Genomic DNA, 26266 nt, shown 5'->3' on the forward strand with positions numbered 1-26266 from the left:
TCAAAACTTGAAGAGCCAATGACAGGTTCTGATGCTTCTCGAGAGTCTTGAGATATGGTAGGATCTTCAGCTTGCTCCCCCTGGACATGTGCATTTTCCTTTGGAGTTGTTACCACAGTTTCAATGATATCAGAACTTAATCCATCAGAACTTACTGGATCAGAATTTTCAGAATCAGAATTTAAATCTTCATTCTCAAATCTCAGCTGATCATGATCATTAAAATCTTCAAGTCCAGTAATCTTCTTATCATCAAAATAGACATTGATAGATTCCATGACAACTCTTGTTCTTAAATTGTAGACTCTGAAGGCTTTTGTGGAAAGTGGATATCCAACAAAAATTCCTTCATCAGCTTTTAGATCAAATTTTGACAGCTGCTCAGTATGAGTCTTAAGAACAAAACACTTGCAACCAAATACATGAAAGTATTTCAGATTTGGATTCTTCTTCTTCACCATTTCATATGGTGTTTTTCCATGCTTGTTTATGAGTGTTGCATTTTGTGTAAAACAAGCAATCTGCACAGCTTCAGCCCAAAAATAGCTTGGTAGCTTTGCTTCATCAAGCATTGTTCGTGCAGCTTCAATGATGACATTCCCAAGATTGATCTTGCCATATCCCAGAGTTTTCCCAATGTTGCCATCTCCATAAGAAACTCCTGGGCCAGCTTTCTCCACAAAGTCTGATAGCAGGGCTTTATTTCCAGTCATATGTCCTGAACATCCACTGTCCAGAACTAGGATGTTCTTCCTGTTGCCCTACAATCACAAAGACCAATAAAGGTTAGTTTTAAGGACCCAGACTTGCTTGGATCCTTTGGCCTTTTTAAGTTTGTTAACATTTACAGCGGATTTAACATCAGAGTTTATGCTAACAATTTTCTTATCAGTATTAACATTATCAGACTTTGCATCATACTTTACACTAGAAGGAATTAAAGTAACTTTCTTCAAAGAAGGTTTTATCTGATAATAATCATAGTATAAACTATGATATTCCTTACAAGTATAAATGGAATGCCACACACTACCATAATGAAAACAAGGATTTTGTGGCTTAAACCTAACAGACTGACTCTTAACTCCCGACTTAGAAGGTAAGGAGTTTATATTCTTATTCTTCCTGCAAAAAGAAGCCAAATGGTTAGAATTTCCACAGTTATAGCATATCTTTCTAGGAGCATTAGGAACATGCATATAATTGTTGCTTTTATTCACACATTCCTTTCAATTCCGATTTTTCCTAGCTTCCTTTACCTTGTTTACACTGGTAATCTCTTTCAACTTATGTTTAACCTGCTTCTTTGTCATTAAGCCTATGTTAACTTCAGTTGGTTCATCCTGTTCTAATTTGTCAGAAGTTGACTCTGCTATCACTTCTGTCTCAACATCTTTCATCTTTTAAGAATCAAACTTTACAGTTTCAATTACAAATTTAATAGGATTTACCTTTGTCTTAGTAGTCTGTTTAACAGTAATTGGCTTAACTTGTTCAGTTCCTTTTTCACTATTCTCATCTCCATAACCTAAACCCTCTTTCCAGTTCTCACTACTTAGTATATTCTGAGTTGTTCTGCCAGAGTTAGTCTAAGTCCTGATAATCTCTCTCTCCTTTTCTAACTCAGTTTTTAGAGATTTATTCATTTTTAGCACTACATCTCTCACATAGAAAGCATCATCTCTATCCTTCTGAGTTTGATGGAACATAACTAATTTTTTTCTAAATAATCATTCCTCTTTTTAAAAGCAAGATTTTCAGAAGTTAATCTTTCACATGTTAAAGTTTGATCTCTGTAACTAATAAACATGGTTTTAAGATATAATCTCAACTCAGTAATATCATTAGTATGAAAGGCATAAGTTTTTGAGGTACCTTTAACTTAGCAGCATCAGAATTGCTATCAGCATTTGCCATTAAGGTATAGTTCTCCTCATCTTCAGAATCTGAGGTGTCTGTCCAGCTTTTCTTCTTTGTGACAAGTGCCTTGCCTTTGTCACTCTTTTCTTTCTTGTAGTCAGGAGATATGTGGCCTTTCTCACCACAGTTGTAGCATTTAACATTTGAGTAATCTCCTCTGTCAGACTTTCCTCCCTTGCCTTCAGATTTTCTGAAACCCTTCCTATCAGAACTTCTTCCTTTCCTGGAAAACTTCTTTCCCCTTCTGAATTTCCTGTAGGCTATCTTTGTGATACCCTTCACCATAAGAGCACACAGCTTCATCATCTCTTCATCAGCATCTACTTCAGGTAGACTTTCAGTTTCTGAATCATCATCATCAGAACTTGATGATTCTGAATCAGACTTTATGATGAGAGCCTTTCCTTTTCCTTTCTTTGAGACAGCCACTTTGGGGGATTCCTCCTCAACATTAAGAGAAACTGTTCTTGACTTTCTCCCATGTCTCTTGCTTCTTTGATCCATCTCAAGTTCATAAGTCTTGAGCATTCCATAAATTTCATCAAGAGTAGTTTCATCAAGAGCATAGTTATCTCTTATAATAGTAGCTTTTAAATCCCAACTTTCAGCAAGAGCTAAAAGGAATTTTATATTTGAATCTTCAATGTCATATTCCTTGTCCACCAGTGACAGATCATTCAAGAGTTTGACAAACCTGTCATATAAGTCAGTTAATGACTCATCACTTTTTGAGTCAAAGTGCTCGTACTCTTGAGTGAGTATAGTCCTGTTTTTCTTGATTGCATCAGTTCCCTGACACCTTGTCTCCAAAGCATCCCATATCTCCTTTGCAGTCTTGCATTGAATTACCCTATTTGACATGACATTATCAATGACACTATGCAGCAAATGCCTAACCTTTGCATCCTTGGCAATAGATGAGATATCTTCAGCTATGTATTCACTTTTCTCCTTTGGTATGGTCTTTGCTGGCTGATCTGCAACTACAACAGAGAGCTTGGTTGGCTTATGCGGTCCTTCATAAATTCTGTCAAGGTATTCTGGATCTGTAGCTTCCAGAAACATAGCCATCTTCACTTTCCATATAGGATACTCAGACGGTCTCAGCATGGGAACCCTGATAGTCTCATATCGACTATGGGTTTGAGTCTTTGGAGTTTCTTCAGTTTTAGCAGGCTTGGTTGGATTTTCTGCTTTTTCAGACATGATTGTTTTGGATCTTTACTGTATGTGTGTTAACAGATGGGCTCTGATACCACTTGTTAGGTCACACAACACTGTAGAAGGGGGTTGAATACAGTGTAGAATACAATCAAATCGATTTAAAGCACAAGTAATAGAAAATAGATGTATTCGATATAACAAACTCTTTTACAATGGAACTGTTCTCTCTCAGTGATGAACAAATATCACGAGAGCTGCTAGGTTACAATATATGATCTTCTCGATGATCGTAACTCTTATAGAGTAAACCTATGTATGTGTTTATATAGACACACACTTACAAGATAACTTTTACTTGATATGAAATATAATTCTGTCTCCTAAAATGTATCAACCAGATATCTTATATAATTCTTCTAGTCCTCGAACTCTTTCATGCATATCTTATTCCGTATTAGTTTCAATCTTCTTTCCTGTAAATCAGCTTCTTTTCTTAACTGTTAGTCCTCCAGTACTTAAGTTCGGATATCCATCTTCTGATATTATCTTCTGATAATCTAAGTCCTGATATCATTAAGTTCTGACTTCGAATAAGTCCTGATTTCAGTAAGAACTGATATTTCCTGTTAGTTAAGATCTGAAAACTAAACATGAAACATATTAGACATGACATCTCAAATATATCTAACATAGTCATAGATTTCCTGGCGTGAAAAACTCCCGTAATAAGTTCATCATCCAGTTTGAATATTTCTGCAACACTACCCAAAGCACTTCAATAGTAAGGTTATGGCTGGGCGACTGTTGAGTGTTGGCAGGGTCGAGTTTTCAAAATGATGTTTCCATCAAATGAAGTATCTCATAACTTCATGTTTTGTTAATGATCAAAGATTTGAGTTTCCTTGAGCGGAAAAAATCCCTCAAGAGTATTTGCGAAAATGTTTTATACAAAGTTTTACCTTGTAACATCATCTATGAGATAAACTTTTGAAAACTTATTATACTTTGAACAGTGGAAGTTCAAGTAGTTTTTCTAAAAAGATATAAGTATATTGGCGTATTTTGTAACTTCATCTTTTAACCTTATATCAAGTAAGTAATTATCTTACACTTGATAAAGATTTTCAGTAAGTTATCGATTCAGATACTTGCATTATTGATTAAACAATATATTATCTTGCGAGCGGTAATGCTCACTCTTGCTTCATTTATTCATCACACAACAACAATTAGGAAGGATGGCCAGACTCAAGCTGACCCAGCGCAAGAGCGTGGGAAGCGTCCCGTGTCTACCCGCTGATTTCTTAGCCGCCATTGCTGCAGAGGTAAATCTGTTATGACCGGTATTTAAATACTTGTAATTGAGTCGTATTGGGATATTTGTATGTAATTTTTGTAAGCTTGCATGAAGATGTGTCAATTAAATGTTTATGCGACCAAATATAACAGATTATGATAAATCGATGAGCAAAGTGTTTATCTGGAATTTTGTGTGTGATTTTTAAGATTTTATAAGTTGATGAAATATACTTTTCAAAAATAAATTTTCTCTAAAATTATAAAAGTGATCTTATAAAATTTCTAAAATTCCAAGATATTTTATAGTATAATCCTTGTAATTTATAGAATTTAATTTTAATTATAAAAGTCATTCTTTTAAATGATATTTAGAATTACGAATAAAGATTTGTTGATTACTATAACGCCCCCAAATCCGGGGTCAGAGGATTTGGTCGTCACGATGAAACCTCAATCGAAATTAACATGTTAACTCAATAAATAAATGTCAACAATTGAAATATAACATATGCGGCCCCATAACTACACCAAGATCTTTTCAGGTTACAGTTCTAGAAAGAAGAATTCCAAATTTTCATAAATACATTTTGTTAAGAAATAAATAACACACAAAGGGGGGGTGAATGTGTTTTACTGTTTTTGGGCTTTTCTTGAATGTTTATGGCACATCAAAATAAATTAAATCTTGTAGTGAGATGTGTTCATGCAGAAATTAAACTTGCAGAAAATAAAGAACACAGATCTTCAAAACTCACTTAATTTTATATTAAAATTAAGACTGTTTTGCTACAAAATTTCTAGGCTCTTTATTGATAAAGAGCTTAGCTTCTTCTTGAGAGTGTTACAAGAAATTTGATCTAAATTTTTACTTCTGACTAAAGGACCAGTGTTAACTTTATAATTCAGTTAACTGCTGGTTTACACAGTGTACAATAAGACATGCTATTAGCTTTTCTAAACTATCACTTGTCATTTTTATTTATAGAAAAATAGATATTCCATTTCTGGCTTATCATATCTTTAGCATCTTGTGATAATTTTAATCTTCCTCTGTATATTAATCTTCACCATTGATCTTGCACATTCTTCAAGCTGCTTTTTGTAGACTTGTCAATCCAGCTGGTTGGATTGTTTGTTGATAGTTTATCTTGAATATTGAACTGGTTTGTGATTTTGTACTTTGAGATTTTTACTCGAGATCTCCAATTAGGCACATAGAGATCTTGACATCTCGATAAGTATAATGACTTATCGAGATCTTCAATGCTCTAGTGAATTTGACTTATAGAGGTCTCTGAGTTCTCTAGTAGACTTAGACTTATCAATAACTCAGAGTTCTCTAATAAATGTAGACTTGTCGATAACTCTGAGTTCTCTAGTGAAGAAATGACTTTTCGATATCTCCAACCTTCATGTTTTCTTTACTTGTCGATATCTCACTGAGTTCTCTAGTAGCTTTCCTGACTTCTCGATAAGTCATTTGGAGTTCTCGAATGACTTCTCTATAACACTAAATATGTGACTTGTAGAGATCCTGACTTAGAGTATTTTTATCCAAACAATTTTACTCAACTCCAAGCTTCTTCAAAATTCTTCTAAGGCATGATCTTCATGATCTTGTTCCAGATAGAATCCTTAGGCTTGGTACTATTTAGGAAAAAGACTCCAGTCTGCTCCTTTGCATTTTTACAGAGTTTAAAGTGTTACAAGTACAAATACAAACTAAGATAACAATACAACTTACTTAGGGTTGACAACATATCTTGGTCTTATTAAAATACATGCATGTCTTTTACAACAATCTCCCCCAATTTGTGAGAAGATTACTTAACACAAATTCATGCATGTTAACAAGACTAACCCTAAGTTTAAAATGATGGAAGATAAAATTAATACATAAAGCTTGATAGAATTACAACTTGTACAACATAAGATTCACAATATGCAATGGTTCCAATTATCAGGTAAAGACAATTTTTGTGTTTGCTTCTTCCCTAAGTTTATCCTTCAAGTGGTCAAGAATTTCAAGTTCCTCTATGATATGTGTTCCACTTAGAGCTTCTACAAGTTTTTGTCTTTTTGCCTTAAGATAACCACTGTCTAGAAACTCTATGCAGAATCTTGAGAATCCACCAGCTTTGATGTTTAGAAATCTCCCATCTTTTCTGCTCATTCCTTTTGCTTTCAACTCTTCAAATATTTTTATGTACATATCTATTTCTTCATCATGCCTCCTTCTTCTTTCTTCAACTTCAGCCTCATTTCTTTTCTTTGTTTCCTCCCTTACAATCAACCATTCAGCTAGGGATGATCTCCAAGCCCTTGTAGCAGTATCCTTGTCCTTTAACAAACTTATCACTCTCTTAATTTCTGTGGGAGCCAAAAAATCCATTACCTTTTTGTTTAGAAGAGTTAATGTACCATCCTCAAATAAAATTCTAACTTCTCTCATGGTTACAATCCAGACTCTAACAATTTCCTCAGCTAGATGTTGGAAATAGTCTTCATCTAAGGTGCACCAATTTAGAGGTAAAAAGTCAGATTCTTTAAAATGATTCCAGATGGCCCTTTCAGTGACTTCTTCTTTCTTTGTAGGCTTGACTTTCTTAGGTTTTCTCCCAACAGATTTGAGCTTAAATTTTAGTGAAGGCTTGGCTAAAAGTAGGATTGTCATTTTCTTGAGATTAGTTTGGCTTGAGGTGATTGGAAGTTTTAGGATAGAGTTGGCTGTTTGTTTATACAGAAATTTTAGCTTAGATGGTTGGGAAGATTTACTGTTTGAGATAGTTGATGTCGTAGATTGAGCTGAGGTTTGAGTTGGTTGTGTTTTGATTTTTAGGGTTATTTGAGTTTCTGAATCATCATGAGGCTTTCTGCTCTTCCTCTCACCTCTTCTCTTCTTTTCTTCATCTTTCTTGTCATCCTCTTTCTTCTTCTCTCCACCCTTATTACCAGATGGTTTACTGAACTGACTAGGGTTTGAGCCAGAAGGGTTTTGATCATTTTTCTTCTGCTCATCATCATCCAAGTCATCCTTGTTGATTTGTATTTTGGGAAAGTTGGCTTCTGTATTTACCAGATATCTCCTCAGTAGCTTTATCATTTCCATATCATCATTGTTCTTGTTCTTCTTAGCTCTTAAGCTAGTTCCTAGGATCATGATAAGCTTTTTTTTGCTTATGACACGCTGTTTGGGGATGTGAAAATGTTTGAATTGTTTGGTATTTGGACAGATGTATGCTATACCCTTGTTTGGCTGTAGATATGCTTCAGGAAAGGTAGCCACTTGAGCATCTATCAATTCAGTTAATAGCATGGTATCTTCACGAGTTATAATTTCAACTTTGCTGATAAAGATATCTAACTCAGATGCCCTCCTTGAGATAAGGTAATTTAGGGACACCTGCATACATCTGTCTGTCCCAGAGTCATTTGCATTTATCATTATCCTCTTATGCAAAAAGTTGTCCTGATTGACCATGATCACTCTTATGAAATTAATTGTCTTGTCCAGAGCCTTCTTGTATGTGAAGTGATTATTATTGAGAGAAGCTTTTAGAGCTGTGAGTAGTTCATCAAACTCTCTACTCAGACTAGGTCCTTCAGCAGCCCTAATAAGTCTCTCCATGTCAAGATCAACTTCTTTAGATTTCTTTTCAGCACCCAGGACTTGTTATTGAGATGACTTTGATCGTGTCAACCTAGCCTCTATCTCCCCCTCAGTCTTGTTGACAGGCATTAGAAGGGGAGTAGGGATCTCAGGCCTTACTTGTTCAGGCAAAGAAGGTAGTGGTATGTTGAGTTTAGCCATGATGGCTCCTAAAGCTACAGAATTCTGCATTTGAAGATGCTTATGTGAGTCCACCAGGGTTTGGATATCTATTTGTTGACTCTTGACAAGAGATGTCAAGGCTTGAACTTGTGCAGTGAGATAAGAGTTGGAGTCTTGCAATGCTGTGACTTGACCTTGTAGAGACCGAATTTGCAGATTTGTTGAAGTGGATCCATGCTGATAAGAGTTGCTAGATGTGCCAAAGTGTTCTTCTACAGCCTATTTGATTCCTTCCATTAGCAAAGTAGAAGGCTTATATCCGCTCTGGTAAAGTTGATCCAGCTGGACCTTGGTCTCATTTGAGTGAGTAATTTGTTGCTGGACCACTGTATGAAGATTGACGAAGGATAGTTTGAGGTTTTTGACTTCCTTCTTAATAGAGGCAAGATCCATCCTATCCATTTGCTCTGTAAAATTCCTGAATTTAGTAGAGATCTGCTCTTGAGATGGTATGATCTTGTCCATTTTCTCATTTACCAGTTTTATGATTCTGTCTTGATTTTAAGAGCCTTACCAAACAGATGAAATTCTTTGAGCTGAGCTTTGTATACATCTGTAATGGCATCATAGACATCTTCTGGACTCAAGTCTTTTGCATTGCTGCCCAGAATAGTAATATACTCTTCCCTGAATCTGGCCAGAACTTGATTCATCTCCAAGGCAAAATCATCAGACAGCCATGCATTCACATTTTCATCTTGCTCAGCATCATTGAAAATTTTCTCCTTTTGCTCCTCAACCTCTTCATTATAAGCAAGCATAATATTTTGATAGTCCTGGTTGCTCATATTTGAAGTCAGGAGATGTTGTGAGATGTTGGCCATTCCAGATATCTGCTCTACTAGGACATCATCTACAGAAGCTGGTTGAGAAGCAGATTCTGCAGCCACTGAGAGAGTATGTGAGATTGTTGAGGTTGTGAGGTGGATGGTTCATCAGAAACACCTGTGAATGGGGTCACAGTTTGACTCACAGATGAGTCTGTGGTTTTGACAGTATGTTGTTCTCTACTTGTAGTGGGAACCTCCATTTGAATTGGAGGGGAGTTGACTAGGTTCCTGTCATGTACATCAGCCTCAAACCCTTGTGTGTCTTGCAACACACTAGCAGTTGAATGTGCTATACTTGTCTCCCCTAAGAGGATCATGGGAAATTGTACTCCTAGCTTCAACTGCCAAGGCAATTTCTGCTAGGGTTGTGAGAAGAGTTATCCCTACATGAGGAACCTCCAATTGAATTGGAGAGGATTTATATAGCTCCCCCTCAGGAGTACTACCCTCAAACCTTTTAGACCGTGAAGACTGTTTTGCATATGAAGGTGCAATAGAAGTATCCATGGGGTCTTCAGTAAAAACTGATGAATCCCCCATATTTGTGATGGTGTCATCAAGATCTACCCTAACATGTAGCCTCTCACCATCTAGATGGAGTGTCTGGGTGGTGAGCAAAGCTTCTTAAGCTAAGTCACTTGATTTTTATTGCACTTGAGAAGTGGATTCAAGTGGAATTGGAGTAGAAGAAATTTGGGTCATAAGAATTTGGTGCTCAGTTGTGAGTGTTGGCAGCTCCCCCTGAATGAATGAGGGGGCTTCAAGAGATGTGTCCTCACAATGTGTGCCTTCCTTGTTTCTCCTACCATACACTTGAATTGCTTTTCATGCTGGTTGTGTAGACTCACTCCTGGTTGTTTTTACAACTGCATTCTGTTGGGAGGATGCAGAGGTGGCTAGAGTGGCCCGTTCAGGTTGTTTACTTCTTTTTGAACTTTTGACCAGAGGTGATCCTTTTTCAGCTATCTCCTCACCACTCTCAGTTATTGTAGTTAGGTTTAACCCCTTTCTCTTCTTTTTACTCACCTCATCCTTTTAAGAAGATGAAGTGGTTGGTTGCCTAGCTTCTAAAGGTTTTGAAAGAATGGTTGCAGCTTGGGAAGATCCCTGTTGGTGTTCCCGTGCTTGTACTTCCACAGGTTCAGGGATCATAGCTGAGCTAGATTGTATGTTAGATCTCATGTCAGGCATAAGATAAGGGTAAGTCCTACACCTCTCCAATATTAATGGAATAATTTTCAGACTTACATTTACCTTATTCTTTGTAGTAAGTGAGCCAAATATAATTTTGGACACTTGCTTACATTTGCCTATTTTTGTGCTATCTATTCCATTCAGTAAGTGTATGTCTACTACTTTATGATTTAAAGTGGACATAATAAATCTAGGGAAGAAAATTTCCTTACCTCTAGCTGACAAGGGCATTGTTAGCCTGGTTGCGAGCTCTTTCAGGATCAGCAGACCAACATTCAAGTGTCTGTTGTGGGCAATTGAGTACACCAGCTTTTGCACAACACTTGAGATGTTGTCATATCCTGTTTTCCTGCAAGTAAAGGCCCTTACCACGGAGTTAAAGATGAAAGACCACTCCTTCCTTAGATTGGTCCTGTTTAAGCTTGACAGGTTGATTCTCCCATCATAGTTGATGAAGTCCATGAACTCAGTCAGTTCATCAGGAGTTGGTACCTCTATCAGATTCTCAGTTGGCAGCCCCAAAGCTCTATTCACATCCTTGTCATTGAATTCTATTGGTTGGCCTCTAATTTTGCATGTCACCACCATAGAAGGAGAGTTGTTATTTATATCAGTCGTCACTACAACTTTAGTCCAGAATTCATGCAGCACATCTAGATACAGTACTGTATTTGCAGTCAAAGCACCTGCAAGATAGGATTCAGCCAACGGTTTCACAAACCCCATGAAACTATCAGGGGTTTGGTTAGTATCAGTAAAAGCAAGATAATTAGTTTCTTTCTCTGGGATAGATGTTCTTGCAACATTTAGAGCCATTGTTGATAGATGAGAATGAGTGGGTAAGAAAAATTTCTGAGAAAGGATGGAAAACGAGAGAGAAATCGGTTTTGGATTAAAAACTAGGTCACTCTAGATCTCGGAAGTTGTAAGTAGGTGTGTGTATCGAGAAGTCAGGTATTTATAGTAAAAGCAGATGACTTTTCAAGAACTAAAAAATAGACATTTGGAGTTTGCTTGTCGAGAAGTCATTTTTAAGAGTTGAAATACACATCAAGAAGTCATTTTTAAATTACTCTTTTAGAGAACTCAGAATTGACTTATCGAGATGTCTAATAAATACTCAGTTTGTCCAAAAAGAGGACTAAATTAATTTCAACTTTTATTTGAATAAATTCAAAATAAAAATTAGAATAAATTTTCCAAGAGTATTTTACCAAAATAATTTAATGATTTAAATTATCTCAGTTCTGAGTTATTGATAAGTCAAAATTGTACTTGTAGAGAACTCTGTGAACTACCAGTACTAGAGAATTCTTCAAGGACTTATCGATAGGTCATTTTTAAGCTTATCGAGAAGTCAATCGAGAAGTCAGTAAATTGACTTATCGAGGACTCACTCGAGAAGTCCTAAAATGACTTGTCGAGAAGCCAATTTTGACTTATCGAGAACTCAGTTTTCTATATACTTTGGTTTTTGTAATTCTGCCTTGTGTTAGTTTTACATATTAAGAATGTAAATTAACAACTGAGCAGTTTACTTAGAATTTGAAAAATTCCAAGTTGAATTTGAATTTGAAAAACAAATATGCAGAGATTTCTGAAATATTTATAATTCATATATTAGTTAATTTCCAATTAAATCAAATTAATTTTAATTTACTAGAGATTAAACTGCTACAAAACATTGGCTGAGTTCTTGCCTTAGGATGAAGAATTAAGCATTTCAATTTCACCTACAAGTCTAGTGAAAGTTGCTTCATCCAAAGGTTTAGTTAAAATGTCAACCAATTGTTTTTCTGTTGGTACAAAAATGAGCTCAATGGTACCATTTATAGCATGTTCTCTGATGAAATGATACCTCACTTAAGCACAACAACTTCGTGCAGCTATGTATTCAGCTTCAGCTGTAGAAGTTGATACAGGTTGTTGTTTCTTTCTATACCAAGATACAAGTCTTTATCCAAGAAATTGACAGCTTCCACTAGTACTCTTTCTGTCAACCCTGCATCCAGTAAAATCTGCATCTGTGTAACCAATAGCTTCAAAACCAGTTCCCTTAGGATACCATAATCCCAAGTTTGGAGTTCCCTTCAAGTATCTGAAAATCCTCTTTACAATCATCAAATGTGATTCTTTTGGATTGTCTTTAAATCTTCCCATCAGAATCACTATCAATGTTGAGATTTTCAAATGCAAGGGCTTCAGCTCCATTATCATTAAGGCATTCCAAGTCTGGATACTTGTCATCATCGAAAGTCATATCTGTGCTCTTCATCATCTTCTTTTTGATTAATCACATAAACTTTGTAGGCTGTTCTTTCCAGTGAATATCCCAGAAAAACTGCTTCAAAAACCTTTGAGTCAAATTTTCCCACATATTCAGAGTTGTATTCCAAAAGTAACACTTGCTTCCAAATACATGAAGATGCTTTACAGTAGGCTTTCCTTTAGACATGATTGAGGTGTTCTAGCAGCTGAGAATACTTGAACAATGCCTTTGCCTTTGCAGAATTCACTCAATGTTGCATTTCTGAATTCTGTTCCACTGTCACTTCTCAATCTTTTCACACAATTGTAATCTTCATCCTGTTTTTCTATCTTCTTGATGTGCTCAATTATGATATGTGGAGTTTTATCTTCAAAGTCATAAAATCTACCCAAGTGTATCTTGAGAACTCATCCACCATCACAAGTGCATATTGTTCCTTAAAATTGATAAAACATTGACTAGCCCAAACAAGTCCATATGAATTCATTGCAAAAAGGTACTTATAGAATTTACAGTTTTTGACTCGTGACTTGATCTCTTCATTTTTCCTCTCTAACAAGCTTCACAAACTTCAACTTGAGCAAATTCTAGTTTAGCAATGTCTCTTACCAATTCCTTTTAGACCAAGGTGTTAGTTTCCTTGAAGTTCAGGTGAGACAGCTTTTTATGCCAGAGCTTGCTTTGTTCTTCTGATGCCTTGGTGTAGAGGCAACAACCACCATCCTTATTTGTTGAGTCAAAATCTGCAATAAACAAGCTTCCTTTCCTTGCTCCTTTTAGAGCAACTTCACCAGCCTCCTTGCTGATAGAAGTGCATTCTTCTTTGTTGAATAAGACTTCAAAGCCTTTGACTGCAAATTAGTTGACACTGAGAAGATTCACTTCAAGGCCATCTACCGGTGTTACATCATCAATGACAACATTTTCAAAAACAATCTCGCCATATCCCATTGCGAATCCTTTGTTGTTATCTCCAAAGGTCACCAAAGGGCCAACTTTCTCTTCAAATTGTGATAGCAGGGCTTTATCACTTGTCATATGCCTGGAACATCCACTGTCTATGATCCAGATGACTTTCTTCACTTTGCCCTGTGCACAATGAGTTCTAAGTGTGTTTAGCAACCCAAGCAGGGTTGGGTAAGTTCTTCTTGTTAACTGATTTAGCAGAAGTATAATGAGTAGTTTCAGATAAAATAGAGTTCATTGACAGTTGAGCTTTTTCCCTTCCTATTTTAGATCCAATTCTTGTTTCTTTAAGGTCTACTCTCAGTTTGTAGCAGCTCTTCATCACTTTTAAATTGCAAGGGATGCAGTCAAATTTGTCACATAATGAGTAGGGATCATTTGCATTTGCTTCATTATATTTGTAAGCTCCTTTAGTTGGCTTGCTATCTGCCTTTTTGCAAAGCTGAGTTAGGTGATTCACAGAGCCACATTTTTCACATTTCTTTCTTGGAGCATCTGCAACATAAGCAATATTGTTGCTTTTATTTATCCCTATTTTTCCATTTTTATTTTTATTTTTCTTTCTTGCATCTTCAGTTTTGGTCTCTTTAACAGGAGTCTTGGGACTTTGTTTGTTCATAAGCTTCTCTTCAGTATTGGAAGACTAAACTGATTCTTCAGTTTTCTTCTCTTTATCCTCATCAGCAATTTCTTGCTTGATAATCAATTCTTCTTTACTGAAGTTGACTTTACATGCTTTGAATATAGGTGCATTAACCTCTTTCAAAAAGGTTGGAGCATATTCAGTTTTCTTTGCTTTCCCTTTGTCACCTACAGTCTTCTTTTTATCATTCATGGCATCATAGTCAAGGCCAATATCAATGTTTGTACAAGGCTTATTCTTCTCATGGTTCTGTCCGACCAGTTTGGATGCATTTTTGAAAGATTTCATCTTCACTTCATTCTTTTCCAGCTTCTCCCTTAGCACTGCTTCAATTTCATTTGCACACTTGATCTTGTTCTTTAGATATGCATTTCCTTGTTTTAAAGCTTTAAGCTCCACCAACAACAATTCAGTTTCTTGCTTCTCACTTTCAAGCTTCTCGTTTATCTTTTTTAATCTGCTAACTTCTTCATTAGCAGCAACCATGCTTGTGTGAATGTGAAACATTTCTCTGCTCATCTTTTCATCAGTTTCCTTATATTGATTCATATTTAAAACAATAGTGGTAAGAGTTGGTGTATGTGCTTTTGATGAGGATGATTCACCTTGCTCCAAAGCCATTAGAGCATAGTTTCCAACTTCCTCATCTTCATCATTATCTGAATCATCCCAACTTTTTCCCTCTGCAATGTAAGCTTTGCTTTGTTACTTTTTCAGAATAGCTTCATACTTTGCTTCCAGTTCAAGATAAGCTTTGTCTTTCTTTTCCTTCTTGGATTTCCTGCATTCTGTAGCAAAGTGGCCTAGTTCATCACAATTAAAGCACCTTATATTAGATCTGTCAACAGATCCAGTTTTGTAGCCATTCTTACTATCAGAATTGTACTTCCCTTTTTCTTTCCGGCTGCTGTCTTTATTGAAAGACTATCCTTTACTCCTGAAGTATCTTGGCTTCTTTACTCCAATATTAGAGAATTTTCTAGCCAAATAGGCCATTGACTGATCTAGCTCATTTAGTTCCTCAAGAGTGTAGAACTCATCTTTTTCTAATTCCAGAATGACTTGTTCCTGTGAATCATTTGTTCTTTGCTCACTTGTTGAAGCAACTGGAATTTGAGATCTTGACTCATCAGTCGATGTTTTGCTTTCATTGACAATTAAAGCACTGGAGCCATCTACAACATGTCCTTGGACAAATCTCAATGATTTTCTCTGAATCATTTCAAGTTCATATGTTTTGAGAATTCCATATAGAACTTCCAGTGTTATCGTACTTAAGTCTCATCCTTCCCTAATTCCTGAGATTTTCAGTTCCAAGTGACCAGGGAGAGTAAGCAGGAACTTCAGGTTCACTTCTTTAGCTTCATAATATTTGTCATGAAGCTGCAAATCATTTATCAGCTTGTTAAACCTTTCAAACATATCAGTAATACTTTCCTTTGGTTTTGCCATAAAACCCTCATACTGTGAAACCAATATTCTTCTTTAGTTTGACCTAACTTCCTCAGTTCCTTCATAGAGTATCTCAATCTTTTCCCATATTTGCTTGGCAGTGTCTGTTACGACCGACATTTTGTGTAGTATTATTTGTGAACTTTGTATAATATTAGAGCCGAATGTAAATATACTTAATGATTGTACGTTGTGTGAATGAAAATTTCTGCATTATAAATTGCTTTATGTAGAATATGATTTTTCAAAGTAAAAGTTTATTTATTTCCCCTATTTTTGATTTATAAGGAATATTCTAAACCTTGGAAAAATTTTCTTTTAAAAGTTTTTTCATTCACAAATTTCAAAAGTGATCTTATAAAATTTCTAAAAATCCAAGTTATTTTACGGTATAAATTTTATAATTTTTGAACTTGTATTTTATTTTATAAAAATAAATCTTTAAAAATTTATTTGTTATAATTAGAAAATTACATGGAAACCCTTGCATACAAATCACTCTTCCGTTCTATTAAAGGGCAAATGAGACATTTCCAACCCCACTAACTCACTTGTTGTTAACCAAATTACCACATTAACCTTGCATGCAAAATGACCTAACTTTAGCTAGAGGGTATTCTTGTATATTCTCATTTCCACTCATTTCTTTTAGTCAATCAAAGGCACAAAACCAAAAACAAAATGTGAGAAATCATTTCACTCACTCCACACTCCAACCTACCTCTCTTTTTCTCTCCTCCCCCTCCCTCTCCTTGCTCTTGGCCGAGAACCCCCTCCCCCACTCCCTTCCATTTTTCCATCCCATTTCTCATCTTCCCTGGTGTAATTCTTCCACCTACATTTATTTTATATACTTCCCAAGAGTTTTGTGATTTGGGAGATGAAGTTTCATGGTTGCATGTGTAGCTTTTGTGTGATCTCCAAAGAGAAACTCTTGATTCTTGTGAATTCAAGAGCTCTCTATGAGATACATTTTATATATATTTTAACTAAGTGTTGTATGGAGAAATCATGCTTTAAAAACCTTTGCATGCTACTGAAATATCACTATATAATCATGTTTAGCCATGCATGCTAGTTTTAAGATGTTAATATGATGATCAACCATGTTATGTATGCTACTCCTCTCGAAATCATGTTTTCATGTTTAAAAATCTATAAATTCGAATTATTTGTGCTTGAAATAGATTGTTTCCATGATATATTTCTTAATAATAGTTAAGATAAGATATATTTCATGATTATTAAGGTTGAGTAATAGGTACAAGTCGAATTTACAAGAATTTAAACTCTATATTTTAGCTGAAATCTTGTTAAGTATTTTCCATGAGTTGCATGTTATATTTTTATTTGCATGTTGGTATTCTAGGGCATGGATGATCTCCACTCCTGTTGAGGCACTATTTTAGGATGTTGATGCACTAGGTTTTCTTTGGTAAAGGTTGGATTTTTTGTTAATAAGTGGGAGTCAAGGTGGAAAGGGATTAGTTAGTGTTTGCATTTTTTCAGATTTGATGCACTAGTTTATGGGGAAGTTTTGAATGAGCATTTGTTGTGCACTTTGAGGCCCAAGCCACCAGAAGCTAGTACTAGGAGTATATAATAGGTTTTAGGTGTTTGTTGGAGGTTTGTAAGACGTTTGGTTAGGTGCACCAGTGGAATCACAAAATCTGTCCAGCAGGGGACATTTTTGTTGCAACTTAGAAATAAGAAATTTTGACCATGTCATAGGTAGGCCCTAATTAGGCCCTATTGGGCCTTAGTTAGAGGGAGTGTCTGATGAGTTTTTACAGCCATAGTTCATAGGATTTGAGTTAGAATAATGTGTCACAAGTTAGTTCAAGTCAGAACCTTTTCTGCCCAGAAAAACAGGGGAACCATGGACTTTAAGCTTAGGCCTAGGGAGGCCCAAGCTAGGACCTTGAGCCACATCAAGTTTGGGAGTTGCCTTATGATCAGAAGAGTCTAGTGCAGAAGTTTTGGAGGTAAACCTGTAGTGTAAGAGTGTCTAATGCACTCAAGAAACCATAGATGTCATTCTGAAATTTATCTTAGTAAGCACCTTCACTTACCACATAGTTTTAGAGCATTTATGAGTGAGGCCTAGGTTGAGCACTATAGTATCAAGATAGAATAAAGCCATTAGAGTGAAAGTCCCAAGTGAGGGTCAATAGGTTTTGGATAGTTTAGTAAAGGCACATTGAGTTAGGAGGCTAAAATTTGGAGATTTTGTCTAGTTTACCGATCAAGTGACTTAGGTTGTGGAGTGAGATCATCCATGCCTAGTGTTGCAATATGGTGTGTGTGTGATATTTTTTGGTATTTAAAATATGGTATGTGAGTATATGTGGCTATGTATACTATTATGTTTATAAGGTGATTATAAATTGCGTGCATATAGGCCTAAGTGCCATTTGTGTTTAATTTCGGGTTGTAAGTATGATGCGTTGGTGAGAATATATTATAATGAGGTTATTATTAATTGTGTAGGATCTCGAGACGAGGGTAAACTTTCCATAAAGGTCGATTAAAGCTTCCAGTTGCTCCTACTTGCCAGTCCAGTCCAGCCTTCTCAAGGCAAGTGATTCAACCTACTTTTTAGTTTACACTGCGAATGTGGGATAACTAGTTCCTATTCATATGATGCAAGTATTCTGATTTATCTTGTTATACCTGAACCAAGTGATTCTCAAATCTATCTTCGTATTATATAGAAATGCCATGAACCCTCAAGTAGTTATTGCAAGTAGATCAAAAGTCATACCATGCTAGTATACCAAAGTAATGGTGATGCCATGATAAAATAGAGATTTGTTATCATACTTTATTGATCCTTTTGATTAACATGCTATTGGTTCCTGAGAAATCTTGATATTGCACCCTGATGCTTTGATTCAACTCTTGTAAGAACCTCGATAGAAACTTTATCTTGATACCTAAATGCCAGTTATTCTTTAAAGTCGTTCATGATTGTTTGATAACCATATCCTTACCCTAAAGCTTGATACCCTGATATACCTTGAATTGATGATCACTTCCCTTGTATTTTAACACCTATATCATACTTGGAACCAGTACTGCTTATCTTCTTGATATTTTAATATCCATACCTTATTTGAAACTACTGCTTAAATCCTAGTTTGGCAATACTCTTTTATATTATCCAATAACCCTACTAAATCTCCTTGTCAAAGTCCTTGTAAATAGAAACCTTTCAATTACCCCGATAGAGTAAAGTCTAGTGGATCATGGCCCTGAGATTTAGTGAACATATTTCCCGTGTTTCAAAGTTGATCTATAATCCCTTGATAAAATGTTTACTGTTTAAGAAATTTATTATCAATAGGCATCAGTTTTTGAAATGATTAAAAATTTGGATTTTCAGTCCCAAAGGGGGATAAATGTTTTCTTTAAATAGTGGATCTGGACTGAGACACGAGTCCTTTCCACACTTATATTGTAGGCTTAAAAGTTGCCTAGGGATCCCATTAATGTTTTAGAACCCAGCGAGGTTCGGGATTACTTCGCGGCTGATCACCGGCTGTAATCCGTAGCGTCATAAAATGGTTTTTGATTAAGATATGATTTTGAAAAAGTTTTTGATTCAAGCAAATGATGCCATCACCCAAAAGTTCATCTCTTGTTATTATTAGTTATATCTTCACATTGTCATTCTTTAATATATATCTCGATTTATGTTTTGTATCGTATTGTTTAGCACTTGTTAAGCATTTGGCTCACTACTTGCTTTAACCATGATATTACAGCTAGCAACTATGGTTAGATTCAAGCAGACAACACGTAAGACTTGTGATGCCGATGCGTATGTCCGAGCTCAGGTAGAATAAGAGATAGTTTTGTGTGAGTACTCGATATTAAAACCAATTGTAATAGTTAGTAGTGTTGGGATGTTCCAAACCCTAAACTGTAAGATCTTGGATTCAATTGTATTTACTTTCTTTTAAATATTATAATAGTTATATATTATATATTGTTAAGTTGGGGGGTGTGACAGGTTTTGGTATCAAAGCTACGGTTTAGTGTCCCTAGACAGCCCAATAGGTTATAGGATATATGTATAGGTTATAGATAATATGTGAGAGAGTAGGTTAAGTAAATCTATTATTAATACTCCTCTTATTGGTTTGTCAGAATAGGGCGCACTCCTCGTCATTCTCTGGGTCGGACGACACTATTGCTTTCTCCGTGTATGCTGAGTTGAGGCGCGAGTTTGACATGCTTCAGGGAAAGTACTACCGACTGATAGACCGATTAAAGAACGTGTATCCGGACAACCAAAACTATGAAGGAAAGCCTAAGGAGCAGATGACTGCGAGACTTGAGACTTTGGTTCAGTACATCAACACTAAGCTTGAGGAAATGCAATCACACCGAGACCGTACCAGTCAGTATATCATCCAGATGGTGGCAGATGAGCTCCAGAGCATTGTGAAGATGCTTTGAGAGGAGAAGACTACCAAGCCCCGTTCTGATGGACTGGAGCCTTAGTTCTTTCCATTACCTACCTTTCTTGTTGTTGTATTATCGGACTTTATAGAATTCCCAGTTGTTTCCTTTATATAAGCATGTTATTCCTAAAAACAGACTTTATCCTAATCTTGATATATTGTGACATTTAAATTTCAATTATTATGCATTATCGTTCCATATGCTTTCAACTGTTATCTTACACATTTATATGCATCACCATATTTGATTAATTTGAAACTTGACCTCATATGTAAATAAGAATGCCATGCGACACCCTCGAATTATTTCATTATTCATACCTATTTTGACGTAACTCTTATTTCAGGATCATACCACCCAAAAAGAAGAACCCAACAACCATATCTACCACATATCCAAATATTCTTCGATTACTGGAAACCTTACAACAGCAAACAAATGCTATAGCTCAACAACAACTAACTCTTCAACAACAATTTGAAAACCAAGATAACCGTGAACCACACCAACCACTTGATCCACCAGTACCACCTCGACAAGTTGTTACTTTCAAGGCTTTTCCATAATGTGAACCCACCTGCATTTCATGATACCACTAATCCAATAATAGCTAACACATGGATTATGGAAATAGAAAGGGCTTTTGAGTTGGTACAGTTAGGGGATGATCAGAAGATACCATATGCTACTTACTTCTTGAAGGGCGAAGTCATCTATTGGTGGGAATCAATAAAAGCTATGGAAGCAAATCAGCAAGTTTCTTGGGAAAGATTTAAGAAGTTATTTCTGGAAAAGTATTACCCTAAGTACATGCAGAATCAGACGGAGTTTAAATTTCTTGAATTGAAGCAAGCGAATATGTCTGTACTGGAGTATGAGAAGAAGTTCACAGAATTGTCAAGTTTTGTGACAAAGTATACCAGCAGTGAGGAGGAAAAAGCAAAGAGATTTCAACAAGGATTAGAGCCTTGGATCAGAGATAGAGTGGCTATGTTTGAGCTTGATACTTATGCAGGCATAGTGCATAAATCTACTTTGATTGAGAATAATGGGATGCAGTTAAAAAAGGAAAGGGATTACAAGAAGAGAAAGGTTCCATTTTATAGAGAAAAGTCTGAAGCCGGAAATTCTCAAGATCGGAATGTAAAGAGGATTGGATACCATAAGGGCGGAAATTTTCAAAAGAAGGGAAATTTGAGCAAAAGACAAGAATCAAAGGGGAACAACCAGGAAAACCAAAGACAAGTTGGAGAAAATAGATTTCAGAGACCGGAATGCAAACATTGTGGAAGAAGGCACCCCAGAGTGTGTAATAAGCTGAGCATGACATGCTATAGGTGCAACCAGAAGGGACATTTGGCAAATGAGTGTAAGATGCCGAAGCCAGGAGTTACATGCTACAAGTGTGGAAAGACTGGACACATAGCCAGGGAGTGCAAGACAACCGGACCAGTTAAAGCTCTGATGAATGTGGCAAGTACCAGTGCAAACGTGCCAGCTGAGGTATTGGCATTACCTCCACCACCTACAACAACTCCGCAAGCAACAGCAAGGCCATTCGATTTGAAAATGAAGGACGCTGTTCAGAACTCTGAGGTGATAGCAGGTACACTATTACTAAATAATATCGAAGCTAAAGTATTGATTGATTCGGGAGCAACGAGATCTTTCATATCAGAAACTTTTGTTGATAAACTTCAATGTGATAAAATGGTTATGAACGAGTTAGTAAATGTGGTAATTGCGAACCAAGAGAAGATTCATGTGAGTCAACTCTGTCCGAAGTGTGAGATTGATATTTCGGGGTATAAGTTTTCAGCCGACTTGATACTCTTCAAGTTGGGAGAGTTCGATATAATTTTAGGTATGGATTGGTTAGGGAAGAATAATGCCCAGATTAATTGTAAGTCCAAGAAAGTGTATTTAAAGACGAAGAGTGGAGAGAAAGTAGTATTTAAGGGACAGAGGCAAGAGCAACTATTTCTTACAATCGTTCAGGCTAAGAAGTTACTTAGAAAAGGTTATGAGTCGTTCCTAGCTTATGTAGTGGATTCAGAAAAGGGCAACCCCAGCATAGAAGGTATTCCCGTAGTTAACGAATTTCCAGATGTGTTTTCAGATGAAATACCAGGCTTACCGCCAGATCGACAAATTGAGTTTGAGATCAACCTTGCTCCGGGCACAGAAGCATTTTTGAAGGCCCCATATAGGATGGCACCAACAGAAATGAAAGAGTTGGTGAGCCAGCTACAAGAATTGTTGGACAAAGGAGTGATACGGCCAAGTACGTTGCCGTGGGGAGCACCTATCTTGTTCGTAAAGAAGAAAGATGGAAGTATGCGGTTATGTATAGATTATCGGGAGTTGAATAAGGTGACGATTAAGAACCGATACCCGCTACCAAGAATAGATGACCTATTTGATCAGCTGAAAGGAGCAAAGTGCTTTTCAAAGATTGACTTAAGATCAGGATACCATCAATTAAAGATCAAAGAAGAAGATATCCCAAAGACAGCATTCAGGACAAGATACGGACATTATGAATTTTTAGTAATGCCTTTTGGATTGACTAACGCCCCGACAACATTTATGGATCTGATGAATCGGGTATTTAAAAAGTATTTGGACAAGTTCGTAGTGGTATTTATTGATGACATCCTTATTTATTCAAAGTTGGAAGAAGAACATAAGCAGCATCTATGGATAGCATTGGAGATACTCCAACAAGAGAAGTTGTATGCCAAGTTTTCTAAATGTGAGTTTTGGTTAAAGGAAGTTCAATTTTTGGGGCACGTCATTGGAGATGAAGGAGTTAAAATAGATCCGGCAAAGATTGAGGCGATTATGAGTTGGGAGAGGCCAAAGACAACTACGAAAGTGCGAAGTTTTCTAGGGTTGGCGGGATATTATAGGAAGATTTGTCAAGGATTTTTCGAAAATCGTCATGCCATTGACTATGTTGACTAGGAAGAATCAAAAGTTCGAATGGAATGCAGAATGTGAGGATAGCTTTCAAGAGTTGAAACGGAGATTGGTAACAGCTCCGGTGTTAGTACTACCAGACGACCAAGGAAACTTTTTGATTTTCAGCGATGCTTCACATAAAGGATTGGGCTGTATGCTAATGCAACACAATAAGGTGATCGTGTATGCGTCAAGACAGTTAAAACCACATGAATTGAAGTACCCGATACATGACTTGGAACTAGCCGCCATAGTGTTCGCACTTAAGATTTGGAGACATTACCTCTACGGGGAAAAGTGTGAAATTTACACGGATCACAAGAGTTTAAAGTACATTTTCACTCAGAAGGAACTCAATATGAGGCAAATGAGATGGTTGGAAATGATTAAGGACTATGATTGCTCGATAAATTATCATCCTGGAAAGGCGAACGTTGTAGCCGATGCTTTGAGTAGGAAGGAAAGATTGAATATGATAGCAACACCAAAAGAATTGTCTGAAGAGATTAAGAGATTTGGATTGGAACTTTGTGATTGTGGAATAGTTGAAGAAGTTTGTCGTGCAATGACTTTTCAGTCAACATTAGTGGAAAAGATAAGGAAATGTCAGGAAGAAGTAATGGAGAAAGAGAAGAATCGGCTAACTGGAGAAGAGATTGGTACTCAAAAGGATGAGTAAGGTATACTAAGGTTTTCCTCAAGAATTCAGATTCCTCATGTACCTGAATTGAAGAATAAGATTTTGCAAGAAGCCCACAATTCAAGATTTTCAATCCATCCGGGAAGCACCAAATGTATCGGGACTTGAAGCAGAACTTTTGGTGGCCAAATATGAAGCGAGAGGTGGCATAATGGGTTACAAAGTGTTATACTTGTCAGAAAGTGAAGGCAGAACATCAACGACCAAGCGGATTAATTCAGCCCCTAAAGATTCCAAAATGGAAATGGGAAAATATTGCTGGACTTTATAGTGGGACTACCGCGAACGAAATCCGGACATGACGCTATATGGGTTATAGTCGATCGCCTTACGAAGTCGGCGCATTTCCTTCCAATTAATGAGAAGTCATCATTAGACAGATTGGTTCATCTGTATGTGCGTGAAATCGTACTAAGACATGGAGTACCCGTATCGATAGTTTCAGACATAGATCCCCGATTTAACTCGAGATTTTGGAAGCAATTTCAAGAGAGTCTTGGCACAAAGTTGAACATGAGTACGGCGTATCACCCGCAGACTGATTGTTAGAGCGAAAGGACAATTCAAACAATCGAAGACATGTTGCGCAGTTGTGCAATCGATTTTGCAGGAAGTTGGGACGACCACTTTCCATTAGTAGAATTCTCCTATAATAACAGCTATCACTCCAGTATTGGCATGCCACCATACGAAGCTTTGTACGGACGAAAATGTAGATCACCGACAAGTTGGGATAAAGTAGGAGAAGGAAAGATTCTAGGCTCGGAATTGGTACAACAGTTGCATGAGATAGCCAAGTTAATTCAGAAAAGGTTGCTTGCTGCTCAAGATAGACAGAGAAAGTATGCGGATCCAGCGTGTAAGGATGTTAGATTCCAAGCAGGCGAAGCCGTTTTTCTGAAGGTGTCACCAAGGAAAGGGCTGTCTAGATTTGGCAAGAAAGGGAAGTTAACACCTAGATATATAGGTCCTTTTGAAATTTTGAGTCAAGTGGGGAAGGTGGCCTACGAGCAGGGGCGGAACCAGGAATCTAACATGGGGGGGACCAAAATAAATAAAAGTAGAAAACATACCGATTTATTTGAGTTGTGCACGCCTTTCTTTGATCAAATAAAAAGAATCAATGATCTCCTCGGCAGAAATGGTCTCCGCAATCTCCTTTTAAATATACACTATCAAATAATCCCTAAGAAATTCATCTTCCATTCGATTGCGAAGACTTGTTTTCACAATTTTTATAGCAGAAAAAGCTCGTTCAAATGTTGCAGTAGATGCTGGAAGAGTCAAGACAAGCCTTAATAGTCTATCAACTAATGGATACATGTCAACTTTCCCTGTGGTTACCAATCCATGACATTAATCACCAAGAGTAGACAGATTCTTCAAATCTGGATGAACCGGAACATCTAACCCATAATGTTGTAGTTCACACTGTAGATGGATTTTTTCATCTCCCAAAAAATCTTTTGGATAAAACTTTTCAGCTAACTTGCAAATGTTCTCTATGTTGAAAGACCTGTAACCATCCCTAGGATTTAGTGATGCACTTAAAATGAGAAGCTCCGTCATTTGTTCACTGAATCTATTGTTTAGCTCCTGTAATTGTTGATCTATGGCAGCTGTAAATATTTCTACTCGATAATGATGTTCCATTATCACCATTTGCTTTTATTTTCCTTGTCGACGAAGAGATTTAAGCACATCAAAGTAGGGAGCATTCATATCTGGAATCAAGATAGTATGTCGTTCACAAAATGATCTCACATTTTCTAAGAGACTCTCCCAACCATCACTTCTCAATTTTTGAATCAACATTTTTGTAGTAGAAACCAGATGCTTGGCATTTAAAATATCTTGAGACTTTTATTGTAATGCTCGACAAAGTAGATCAGTAGTAGCCATTATCTCCTTAACCACATGTAAAATAAACACAAATTCATAAGACATTAACATTTTAATAGCACTTAATGTGGCGCCCTCCAAACCCGGGTCAGAAGTTTGGGGTCCACAACACACACTCAATATATAGACCTGTATATAAAATATTAATTGCAATGACCCTGCTTTACATAACCATGGATCATAACAGGTTAAAGTATGAAAACAAGCCACAACCTTAACTTTTATTACAACGTACCAAATCCCAACTGATTTAATTTACAACTGATATTAAATTATTCTTACAACCTTACTATCTCACTACTGCAATAAGCTTCTACTAGCTCAATCAATCATAATCTGGAATCCTAGCTCGAACATTGAACTGGGAAACCTCGCTATCAACCGTATCCTTCTTAACTGTAGAATACATAAAAAGATTCGCAATAGTGAGCTAACTAGCTCAGCAAGTCATATTATCAATAACTGAGGTTAAACAATAATAAACTAGATAATTCAAAGGAATCAAGTTTCTTGTTAAACAACCAATAGAATTGGATATTCATTTTAAGTTTTTAAAACCAAGGTTAGGCTGCTGATCAGTCACGCACTGTAATAACCCCAAAATTTTTCAACTTTTTGTAACCCTTGTGAATAGTGTTTTAGCTGAATGAAGAAACTTTTC

Source organism: Apium graveolens, chromosome 5, assembly GCF_009905375.1.
Source record: "Apium graveolens cultivar Ventura chromosome 5, ASM990537v1, whole genome shotgun sequence".
Taxonomy (NCBI): domain Eukaryota; kingdom Viridiplantae; phylum Streptophyta; class Magnoliopsida; order Apiales; family Apiaceae; genus Apium; species Apium graveolens.